Genomic DNA, 13,458 nt, shown 5'->3' with positions numbered 1-13,458 from the left:
CTTCATGAATGCTTGTGTTGTATATATTGTGAGTATTGTTGTTATTAAAATATACAAACCAATGGAAAATATTAGCGTAGTTAAGAGTTCTTTTTGACGTTCGACTCAATGTAGTCAACAACCATTCCAATATTCTAAGCACGCAGGACACTTGCCCTGATTAGTCTAGATTCCTGCATACTCCTCCATTTCACTCGGTACAAAATTTCCTGTGGATAACCTACGACCAAATGATGAATACAGCATTCGGGCTCTAGATGCCGGGTGAACCCGTTGAAATTGATCCCACTCCTTATGAACTCTTTCATATATACGCCCCCCGATAGTCCATGAAGAGCCTTGGCTTATATGCCCACATTACGCTCGCTTCTATGAGTATGGGTTCTCGGATATTACTCCATTTTACTTTGTACATAGTTTTCCTTGATTGTTTTTCAACCATATGGTTGGTAAATCAACTGTGCAAACGATCGAAATCATTGGCCCTACGTCAGGTACCACTGTCATGTGTTGTATATATTGTGAGTATTGTTGTTATTAAAATATACAAGCCAATGGAAAATATTGGCTTAGTTAAGAGTTCCTTTTGACGTTCGACTCAATGTAGTCAACAAGCATTCCAATATTCTAAGCACGCAGGACACTTGCCCCGATTAGTCTAGATTCCTGCATACTCCTCCATTTCACTCGGTACAAAATTTCCTGTGGATAACCTACGACCAAATGATCAATATAGCTTTCGGGCTCTAGATGCCGGGTGAACCCGTTGAAATTGATCCCACTCCTAATGAATTCTTTCATATATAAGCCCCCCAATAGTCCATGAAGAGCCTTGGCTTATATGCAAACATTACGCTCGTTTCTATGAGTATGGGTTCTCGGATATTACTCCATTTTACTTTGTACATAGTTTTCCTTGATTGTTTTTCAACCATATGGTTGGTAAATCAACTGTGCAAACGATGGAAATCATTGGCCCTACGTCAGGTACCACTGTCACTTCCTCTTCAATATTATAGCTATTGCATTTCTCTGTGTTTTGTTCTTAAAATGCTTGTGTTGAAAATTATATTTATATTTTTTTATTCAAAGTTCGTGCTTTTGAAGGTTTCTTCGTAGTCGTCCTCACTTAGTAGTAGTGATGGGCACTATCGAATAGTTTACACTATCGAATAGTATTCGATAGTTTTTTTAATCTATCGAATACTATTCGAATGTTTTTAAGTATAACCGATTAGTAGTTTTTCAATAAAAACTATCGAATATTCTGATAAGCTATCGAATAGTCTATTCGAATAGCACTATCGAATAGTCTATTCGAATAGCACTATCGAATAGTTTATTCGAATAGCACTATTGAATAGTCTATTCGAATAGTTTATTCGAATAGTTTGATATTCTATTCGAATAACACTATCGAATAGTTTTTTATTATACGGACTATTTGGAATTTTGATATTTCAAATTTTAATTCACAATTTATTTCTTGACCACCTGAGATTTTACTTTTTAGCGATGAATCATTGTCCCCACATAAACACGTATTCCAATTTTCAAATATAAGCTGTCGAAAATTATTTTTACAAATTAGTAATTAATAATTATACATTAAAATTTAGAAAGTAAATAAACTTGTTGTTCATAGAGATATTTGAAGAACTCTAAAATTCAAATCTGATGTAATTTCTTCTATGGATAAAAATACATTATTATTTTTATGTATCAAATATATAAGATAAAAAACTAACAAGTTACAAGCTAAAAGTTACAACCAATCAAAATTCGAATTTCGAATGAATAAAAAATAATAATTATTCGATTAACTAAACTATTGAATGAAAAATTGAAAACATTGAAAACTATTCGATAAACTAATATATTATAAACTTTCGAAATAAATAAACATTCGATAAAACTATTCGATAAAACTATTCGATAGACTATTTGAATAAAAACTATTCGAATGAAAACTATTCGAATGAAAACTATTCGAATGAAAACTATTCGATAAGCTATTCGAATGAAAACTATTCGATACACTATTGGAATGACAACTATTCGATAAAACTATTCGATTAACTATTCGAATGAAAACTATTCGATAAAACTATTCGATAAACTATTCGAATAGTTTTAAAGCTATCGAATACATGGTGACTATTCGAATGTTCGATAATTATGGAATTACTATCGAATAGTTCGATAGTGACTATTCGATAGTTCCCATCACTACTTAGTAGGTCCCAGTACCACATAGTTTCTAAAGCTGCGAGTACTATGAGTCCATGTACTGAAAAATCAACTCAGGAAACAAGACAAATAATTGGACCTACGTCAGGTACAACTGTCACTTCCTTTTCAATATTTTAGCTACTGCATTTCTCTAAGTTTTGTTCTTGAAATGCTTGTGTTGTATATATTGTGAATATTGTTATCCTTAAAATATACAAACGTTTGATTCAAATTAAACAACAATCATTTCGATCTTGTAAGCACGCAGGACACTTGGCACGATTAGTCTAGATTCCTGCATACTCCTCCATTTCTCTCTGTACAAAATTTCCTGTGGATAACCTACGACCAAATGATGAATAGAGCATTCGGGCTCTAGATGCCGGGTGAACCCGTTGAAATTGATCCCACTCCTTATGAACTCTTTCAAATATACGCCCCACAATAGTCCATGAAGAGCCTTGGCTTATATGCCCACATTACGCTCGCTTCTATGAATATGGGTTCTCGGATATTACTCCATTTTACTTTGTACATAGTTTTCCTCGATTGTTTTTCAACCATATGGTTGGTAAATCAACTGTGCAAACGATGGAAATCATTGGCCCTACGTCAGGTACCACTGTCACTTCCTCTTCAATATTATAGCTATTGCATTTCTCTGTGTTTGTTCTTGAAATGCTTGTGTTGAGAATTATATTTATATTTTTTTATTCAAAATTCGTACTTTCGGAGGTTTCTTCGTAAGCTTCCTCACTTAGTATGTCCCAGTACCACAGAGTTTCTAAAGCTGCAAGTACTATGAGTCGAAGTACTGAAAAATAAACTCAGGGAACAAGAAAAATCATTGGCCCTACGTCAGGTACCACTGTCACTTCCTCTTCGATAATTTAGCTACTGCATTTCTCTGTGCTTTGTTTTTGAAATGCTTGTGTTGAATACATTGTGAGTATTGTTGTTATTAAAATATACAAACCAATGGAAAATATTAGCGTAGTTAAGAGTTCCTTTTGACGTTCGACTCAAAGTAGTCAACAACCATTTCGATATTGTAAGCACGCAGGATACTTGCCTCGATTACTCTAGATTCCTGAATATCCCTCCATTTCACTCGGTACAAAATTTCCTGTGGATAACCTACGACCAAATGATCAATACAGCTTTCGGGCACTAGATGCCGGGTGAACCCGTTGAAATTGATCCCACTCCTAATGAACTCTTTCATATATAAGCCCCCCAATAGTCCATGAAGAGCCTTGGCTTATATGCCCACATTACGCTCGCTTCTATGAGTATGGATTCTCGGATATTACTCCATTTTACTTTGTACATAGTTTTCCTTGATTGTTTTTCAACCATATGGTTGGTAAATCAACTTTGCAAACGATGGAAATCATTGGCCCTACGTCAGGTACCATTGTCACTTCCTCTTCGATATAATAGCTATTTCATTTCTCTGTGTTTTCTTCTTCAAATGCTTGTGTTGTATATATTGTGAGTATTGTTGTTATTAAAATATACAAGCCAATGGAAAATATTGGCTTAGTTAAGAGTTCCTTTTGACGTTCGACCCAATGTAGTCAACAACCATTCCATTATTCTAAGCACGAAGGACACTTGCCTCGATTAGTCTAGATTCCTGCATACTCCTCCATTTCACTCGGTACAAAATTTCCTGTGGATAACCTACGACCAAATGATGAATACAGCATTCGGGCTCTAGATGCCGGGTGAACCCGTTGAAATTGATCCCACTCCTAATGAACTCTTTCATATATAAGCCCCCCAATAGTCCATGAAGAGCCTTGGCTTATATGCCCACATTACGCTCGCTTCTATGAATATGGGTTCTCGGATATTACTCCATTTTACTTTGTACATAGTTTTCCTCGATTGTTTTTCAACCATATGGTTGGTAAATCAACTGTGCAAACGATGGAAATCATTGGCCCTACGTCAGGTACCACTGTCACTTCCTCTTCAATATTATAGCTATTGCATTTCTCTGTGTTTTGTTCTTAAAATGCTTGTGTTGAAAATTATATTTATATTTTTTTATTCAAAGTTCGTGCTTTTGAAGGTTTCTTCGTAGTCGTCCTCACTTAGTAGGTCCCAGTACCACATAGTTTCTAAAGCTGCGAGTACTATGAGTCCATGTACTGAAAAATCAACTCAGGAAACAAGACAAATAATTGGACCTACGTCAGGTACAACTATCACTTCCTTTTCAATATTTTAGCTACTGCATTTCTCTAAGTTTTGTTCTTGAAATGCTTGTGTTGTATATATTGTGAATATTGTTATTCTTAAATATACAAACGTTTGATTCAAATGAATCAACAACCATTCCAATATTCTAAGCACGCAGGACACTTGCCCCGATTAGTCTAGATTCCTGCATACTCCTCCATTTCACTAGGTACAAAATTTCCTGTGGATAACCTACGACCAAATGATGAATACAGCATTCGGGCTCTAGATGCCGGGTGAACCCGTTGAAATTTATCCCACTCCTAATGAATTCTTTAATATATAAGCCCCCCAATAGTCCATGAAGAGCCTTGGCTTATATGCCCACATTACGCTCGCTTCTATGAGTATGGGTTCTCGGATATTACTCCATTTTACTTTGTACATAGTTTTCCTTGATTGTTTTTCAACCATATGGTTGGTAAATCAACTGTGCAAACGATGGAAATCATTGGCCCTACGTCAGGTACCACTGTCACTTCCTCTTCGATATGGTAGCTATTGCATTTCTCTGTGTTTTTTCTTGAAATGCTTGTGTTGAGAATTATATTTATATTTTTTTATTCAAAATTCGTACTTTCGGAGGTTTCTTCGTAGGCTTCCTCACTTAGTATGTCCCAGTACCACAGAGTTTCTAAAGCTGCGAGTACTATGAGTCCATGTACTGAAAAATAAACTCACGAAACAAGAAAAATCATTGGCCCTACGTCAGGTACCACTGTCACTACCTCTTCGATAATTTAGCTATTGCATTTCTCTGTGTTTTGTTCTTGAAATGCTTGTGTTGATTACATTGTGAGTATTGTTGTTATTAAAATATACAAACCAATGGAAAATATTAGCGTAGTTAAGAGTTCCTTTTGACGTTCGACTCAAAGTAGTCAACAACCATTTCGATATTGTAAGCACGCAGGATACTTGCCTCGATTACTCTAGATTCCTGAATATTCCTCCATTTCACTCGGTACAAAATTTCCTGTGGATAACCTACGCCCAAATGATCAATACAGCTTTCGGGCATTAGATGCCGGATGAATCCGTTAAAATTGATCCCACTCCTAATAATATACTACTTATTCACGCCACCCAATAGTCCATTATGAGCCTTGGCCTATATGCCCAGATTACGCTCGCTTCTATGAGCATGCGTTCTCGATTATTACTCCATTTTACTTTGTACATAATTTTCCTTGATTGTTTTTCAACCATATGGTTGGTAAATCAACTGTGCAAACGATGTAAATCATTGGCCCTACGTCAGGTACCACTGTCACTTCCTCTTCGATATGATAGCTATTGCATTTCTCTGTGTTTGTTCTTGAAATGCTTGTGTTGAGAATTATATTTATATTTTTTTATTCAAAATTCGTACTTTCGGAGGTTTCTTCGTAGGCTTCCTCACTTAGTATGTCCCAGTACCACAGAGTTTCTAAAGCTGCGAGTACTATGAGTCGAAGTACTGAAAAATAAACTCAGGGAACAAGAAAAATCATTGGCCCTACGTCAGGTACCACTGTCACTTCCTCTTCGATAATTTAGCTACTGCATTTCTCTGTGCTTTGTTCTTGAAATGCTTGTGTTGAATACATTGTGAGTATTGCTGTTATTAAAATATACAAACCAATGGAAAATATTAGCGTAGTTAAGAGTTCCTTTTGACGTTCGACTCAAAGTAGTCAACAACCATTTCGATATTGTAAGCACGCAGGATACTTGCCTCGATTACTCTAGATTCCTGAATATTCCTACATTTCACTCGGTACAAAATTTCCTGTGGATAACCTACGACCAAATGATCAATACAGCTTTCGGGCTCTAGATGCCGGGTGAACCCGTTGAAATTGATCCCACTCCTAATGAATTCTTTCATATATAAGCCCCCCAATAGTCCATGAAGAGCCTTGGCTTATATGCCCACATTACGCTCGCTTCTATGAGTATGGATTCTCGGATATTACTCCATTTTACTTTGTACATAGTTTTCCTTGATTGTTTTTCAACCATATGGTTGGTAAATCAACTTTGCAAACGATGGAAATCATTGGCCCTACGTCAGGTACCATTGTCACTTCCTCTTCGATATGATAGCTATTTCATTTCTCTGTGTTTTCTTCTTGAAATGCTTGTGTTGAAAATTATATTTATATTTTTTTATTCAAAATTCGTACTTTTGAAGGTTTCTTCGTAGTCGTCCTCACTTAGTAGGTCCCAGTACCACATAGTTTCTAAAGCTGCGAGTTTTATGAGTCCATGTACTGAAAAATCAACTCAGGAAACAAGACAAATAATTGGACCTACGTCAGGTACAACTGTCACTTCCTTTTCAATATTTTAGCTACTGCATTTCTCTAAGTTTTGTTCTTGAAATGCTTGTGTTGTATATATTGTGAATATTGTTATTCTTAAAATATACAAACGTTTGATTCAAATTAAACAACAATCATTTCCATCTTGTAAGCACGCAGGACACTTGGCTCGATTAGTCTAGATTCCTGCATACTCCTCCATTTCTCTCTGTACAAAATTTCCTGTGGATAACCTACGACCAAATGATGAATACAGCATTCGGGCTCTAGATGCCGGGTGAACCCGTTGAAATTGATCCCACTCCTAATGAATTCTTTCATATATAAGCCCCCCAATAGTCCATGAAGAGCCTTGGCTTATATGCCCACATTACGCTCGCTTCTATGAGTATGGGTTCTCGGATATTACTCCATTTTACTTTGTACATAGTTTTCCTTGATTGTTTTTCAACCATATGGTTGGTAAATCAACTGTGCAAACGATGGAAATCATTGGCCCTACGTCAGGTACCACTGTCACTTCCTCTTCGATATGGTAGCTATTGCATTTCTCTGTGTTTTCTTCTTGAAATTCTTGTGTTGTATATATTGTGAGTATTGTTGTTATTAAAATATACAAACCAATGGAAAATATTAGCGTAGTTAAGAGTTCTTTTTGACGTTCGACTCAATGTAGTCAACAACCATTCCAATATTCTAAGCACGCAGGACACTTGCCCCGATTAGTCTAGATTCCTGCATACTCCTCCATTTCACTCGGTACAAAATTTCCTGTGGATAACCTACGACCAAATGATGAATACAGCATTCGGGCTCTAGATGCCGGGTGAACCCGTTGAAATTGATCCCACTCCTTATGAACTCTTTCATATATACGCCCCCCGATAGTCCATGAAGAGCCTTGGCTTATATGCCCACATTACGCTCGCTTCTATGAGTATGGGTTCTCGGATATTACTCCATTTTACTTTGTACATAGTTTTCCTTGATTGTTTTTCAACCATATGGTTGGTAAATCAACTGTGCAAACGATCGAAATCATTGGCCCTACGTCAGGTACCACTGTCATGTGTTGTATATATTGTGAGTATTGTTGTTATTAAAATATACAAGCCAATGGAAAATATTGGCTTAGTTAAGAGTTCCTTTTGACGTTCGACTCAATGTAGTCAACAAGCATTCCAATATTCTAAGCAAGCAGGACACTTGCCCCGATTAGTCTAGATTCCTGCATACTCCTCCATTTCACTCGGTACAAAATTTCCTGTGGATAACCTACGACCAAATGATCAATATAGCTTTCGGGCTCTAGATGCCGGGTGAACCCGTTGAAATTGATCCCACTCCTAATGAATTCTTTCATATATAAGCCCCCCAATAGTCCATGAAGAGCCTTGGCTTATATGCAAACATTACGCTCGCTTCTATGAGTATGGGTTCTCGGATATTACTCCATTTTACTTTGTACATAGTTTTCCTTGATTGTTTTTCAACCATATGGTTGGTAAATCAACTGTGCAAACGATGGAAATCATTGGCCCTACGTCAGGTACTACTGTCACTTCCTCTTCAATATTATAGCTATTGCATTTCTCTGTGTTTTGTTCTTAAAATGCTTGTGTTGAAAATTATATTTATATTTTTTTATTCAAAGTTCGTGCTTTTGAAGGTTTCTTCGTAGTCGTCCTCACTTAGTAGGAGTGATGGGCACTATCGAATAGTTTACACTATCGAATAGTATTCGATAGTTTTTTTAATCTATCGAATACTATTCGAATGTTTTTAAGTATAACCGATTAGTAGTTTTTCAATAAAAACTATCGAATATTCTGATAAGCTATCGAATAGTCTATTCGAATAGCACTATCGAATAGTCTATTCGAATAGCACTATCGAATAGTTTATTCGAATAGCACTATTGAATAGTCTATTCGAATAGTTTATTCGAATAGTTTGATATTCTATTCGAATAACACTATCGAATAGTTTTTTATTATACGGACTATTTGGAATTTTGATATTTCAAATTTTAATTCACAATTTATTTCTTGACCACCTGAGATTTTACTTTTTAGCGATGAATCATTGTCCCCACATAAACACGTATTCCAATTTTCAAATATAAGCTGTAGAAAATTATTTTTACAAATTAGTAATTAATAATTATACATTAAAATTTAGAAAGTAAATAAACTTGTTGTTCATAGAGATATTTGAAGAACTCTAAAATTCAAATCTGATGTAATTTCTTCTATGGATAAAAATACATTATTATTTTTATGTATCAAATATATAAGATAAAAAACTAACAAGTTACAAGCTAAAAGTTACAACCAATCAAAATTCGAATTTCGAATGAATAAAAAATAATAATTATTCGATTAACTAAACTATTGAATGAAAAATTGAAAACATTGAAAACTATTCGATAAACTAATATATTATAAACTTTCGAAATAAATAAACATTCGATAAAACTATTCGATAAAACTATTCGATAGACTATTTGAATAAAAACTATTCGAATGAAAACTATTCGAATGAAAACTATTCGAATGAAAACTATTCGAATGAAAACTATTCGATAAGCTATTCGAATGAAAACTATTCGATACACTATTGGAATGACAACTATTCGATAAAACTATTTGATTAACTATTCGAATGAAAACTATTCGATAAAACTATTCGATAAACTATTCGAATAGTTTTAAAGCTATCGAATACATGGTGACTATTCGAATGTTCGATAATTATGGAATTACTATCGAATAGTTCGAATAGTGAACTACTATCGAATAGTTCGATAGTGACTATTCGATAGTTCCCATCACTACTTAGTAGGTCCCAGTACCACATAGTTTCTAAAGCTGCGAGTACTATGAGTCCATGTACTGAAAAATCAACTCAGGAAACAAGACAAATAATTGGACCTACGTCAGGTACAACTGTCACTTCCTTTTCAATATTTTAGCTACTGCATTTCTCTAAGTTTTGTTCTTGAAATGCTTGTGTTGTATATATTGTGAATATTGTTATCCTTAAAATATACAAACGTTTGATTCAAATGAATCAACAACCATTTCGATATTGTAAGCACGCAGGATACTTGCCTCGATTACTCTAGATTCCTGAATATTCCTCCATTTCACTCGGTACAAAATTTCCTGTGGATAACCTACGACCAAATGATCAATATAGCTTTCGGGCTCTAGATGCCGGGTGAACCCGTTGAAATTGATCCCACTCCTTATGAACTCTTTCATATATACGCCCCCGGATAGTCCATGAAGAGCCTTGGCTTATAGGCCAACTTCACGCTCGCTTCTATGAGTATGGGTCCTCGGATATTACTCCATTTTACTTTGTACACAGTTTTCCTTGATTGTTTTTCAACCATATGGTTGGTAAATCAACTGTGCAAACGATCGAAATCATTGGCCCTACGTCAGGTACCACTGTCACTTCCTCTTCAATATTATAGCTATTGCATTTCTCTGTGTTTTGTTCTTAAAATGCTTGTGTTGAAAATTATATTTATATTTTTTTATTCAAAATTCGTACTTTTGAAGGTTTCTTCGTAGTCGTCCTCACTTAGTATGTCCCAGTACCACAGAGTTTCTAAAGCTGCGAGTACTATGAGTCGAAGTACTGAAAAATAAACTCAGGGAACAAGAAAAATCATTGGCCCTACGTCAGGTACCACTGTCACTTCCTCTTCGATAATTTAGCTACTGCATTTCTCTGTGGTTTGTTCTTGAAATGCATGTGTTGAATACATTGTGAGTATTGTTGTTATTAAAATATACAAACCAATGGAAAATATTAGCGTAGTTAAGAGTTCTTTTTGACGTTCGACTCAAAGTAGTCAACAACCATTTCGATATTGTAAGCACGCAGGATACTTGCCTCGATTACTCTAGATTCCTGAATATTCCTCCATTTCACTCGGTACAAAATTTCCTGTGGATAACCTACGACCAAATGATGAATACAGCATTCGGGATCTAGATGCCGGGTGAACCCGTTGAAATTGATCCCACTCTTTATGAACTCTTTCATATACACGCCCCCCCAATAATCCATGAAGAGCCTTGGCTTATATTCCCACATTACGCTCGCTTCTATGAGTATGGGTTCTCGTATATTACTCCATTTTACTTTGTACATAGTTTTCCTTGATTGTTTTTCAACCATATGGTTGGTAAATCAACTGTGCAAACGATGGAAATCATTGGCCCTACGTCAGGTACCACTGTCACTTCCTCTTCGATATGGTAGCTATTGCATTTCTCTGTGTTTTTTTCTTGAAATGCTTGTGTTGTATATATTGTGAGTATAGTTGTTATTAAAATATACAAGCCAATGGAAAATATTTGCTTAGTTAAGAGTTCCTTTTGACGTTCGACTCAATGTAGTCAACAACCATTCCAATATTCTTAGCACGCAGGACACTTGCCCCGATTAGTCTAGATTCCTGCATACTTCTTCATTTCATCCGGTACAAAATTTCCTGTGGATAACCTACGACCAAATGATGAATACAGCATTCGGGCTCTAGATGCCGGTTGAACCCGTTGAAATTGATCCCACTCCTTATGAACTCTTTCACATATGAGCCCCCCAATAGTCCATGAAGAGCCTTGGCTTATATGTCCACATTACGCTCGCTTCTATGAGTATGGATTCTCGGATATTACTCCATTTTACTTTGTACATAGTTTTCCTTGATTGTTTTTCAACCATATGGTTGGTAAATCAACTGTGCAAACGATGGAAATCATTGGCCCTACGTCAGGTACCACTGTCACTTCCTCTTCGATATGGTAGCTATTGCATTTCTCTGTGTTTTTTTCTTGAAATGCTTGTGTTCAGAATTATATTTATATTTTTTTATTTAAAATTCGTACTTTCGGAGGTTTCATCGTAGTCTTCCTCACTTAGTAGGTCCCAGTACCACACAGTTTCTAAAGCTGCGAGTACTATGAGTCCAAATTCTGAAAAATAAACTCAGGAAACAAGAGAAATCAGTGGCCCTACGTCAGGTACCACTGTCACTTCCTCTTCGATATGATAGCTATTGCATTTCTCTGTGTTTTCTTCTTGAAATGCTTTTGTTGTATATATTGTGAGTATTGTTGTTATTAAAATATACAGGCCAATGGAAAATATTAGCGTAGTTAAGAGTTCCTTTTGACGTTCGACTCAATGTAGTCAACAAACATTCCAATATTCTTAGCACGCAGGACACTTGCCCCGATTAGTCTAGATTCCTGCATACTCCTCCATTTCACTCGGTACAAAATTTCCTGTGGATAACCTACGACCAAATGATGAATACAGTATTCGGGCTCTAGATGCCGGGTGAACCCGTTGAAATTGATCCCACTCCTTATGAACTCTTTCATATATACGCCCCCCAATAGTCCATGAAGAGCCTTGGCTTATATGCCCACATTACGCTCGCTTCTATGAGTATGGGTTCTCGAATATTACTCCATTTTACTTTGTACATAGTTTTTCTTGATTGTTTTTCAACCATATGGTTGGTAAATCAACTGTGCAAACAAGACAAATAATTGGACCTACGTCAGGTACAACTGTCCCTTCCTTTTCAATATTTTAGCTACTGCATTTCTCAAACTTTTGTTCTTGAAATGCTTGTGTTGTATATATTGTGAATATTGTTATTATTAAAATATACAAACGTTTGATTCAAATTAATCAACAATCATTTCGATCTTGTAAGAACGAAGGAACCTTGGCTCGATTAGTCTAGATTCCCGCATACTCCTCCATTTCTCTCGGTACAAAATTTCCTGTGGATAACCTACGACCAAATGATGAATACAGCATTCGGGCTCTAGATGCCGGTTGAACCCGTTGAAATTGATCCCACTCCTTATGAACTCTTTCACATATGAGCCCCCCAATAGTCCATGAAGAGCCTTGGCTTATATGTCCACATTACGCTCGCTTCTATGAGAATGGATTCTCGGATATTACTCCATTTTACTTTGTACATAGTTTTCCTTGATTGTTTTTCAACCATATGGTTGGTAAATCAACTGTGCAAACGATGGAAATCATTGGCCCTACGTCAGGTACCACTGTCACTTCCTCTTCGATATGGTAGCTATTGCATTTCTCTGTGTTTTCTTCTTGAAATGCTTGTGTTGTATATATTGTGAGTATAGTTGTTATTAAAATATACAAGCCAATGGAAAATATTAGCTTAGTTAAGAGTTCCTTTTGACGTTCGACTCAATGTAGTCAACAACCGTTCCAATATTCTAAGCACGCAGGACACTTGCAACGATTAGTCTAGATTCCTGCATACTCCTCCATTTCACTCGGTACAAAATTTCCTGTGGATAACCTACGACCAAATGATGAATACAGCATTCGGGCTCTAGATGCCGGTTGAACCCGTTGAAATTGATCCCACTCCTTATGAACTATTTCACATATAAGCCCCCCAATAGTCCATGAAGAGCCTTGGCTTATATGTCCACATTACGCTCGCTTCTATGAGTATGGGTTCTCGGATATTACTCAATTTTACTTTGTACATAATTTTCCTACATTGTTTTTCAACCATATGGTTGGTAAATCAACGTTGCAAACGATGGAAATCATTGGCCCTACGTCAGGTACCACTGTCACTTCC

At 36.1% G+C, this 13,458-nt stretch overlaps 1 long non-coding RNA gene across 1 annotated transcript; it reads left to right on the top strand.

The window, feature by feature from the left end:
* The first annotated feature begins 19 nt into the window (after positions 1 to 19).
* Positions 20 to 10,766, top strand: LOC115034983. The gene is made up of 3 exons (XR_003840155.1): positions 20 to 494; positions 5,744 to 7,844; positions 10,241 to 10,766. It is a non-coding gene; the product is annotated as an uncharacterized LOC115034983 (long non-coding RNA).
* The last annotated feature ends 2,692 nt before the right edge of the window (positions 10,767 to 13,458 follow it).

Source organism: Acyrthosiphon pisum, unplaced genomic scaffold (assembly GCF_005508785.2).
Source record: "Acyrthosiphon pisum isolate AL4f unplaced genomic scaffold, pea_aphid_22Mar2018_4r6ur Scaffold_21892;HRSCAF=25221, whole genome shotgun sequence".
Classification (NCBI taxonomy): Eukaryota; Metazoa; Arthropoda; class Insecta; order Hemiptera; family Aphididae; genus Acyrthosiphon; species Acyrthosiphon pisum.
Note: the sequence above shows the minus strand (reverse complement) of the source record. Positions and strands in the feature narration are given on the sequence as shown.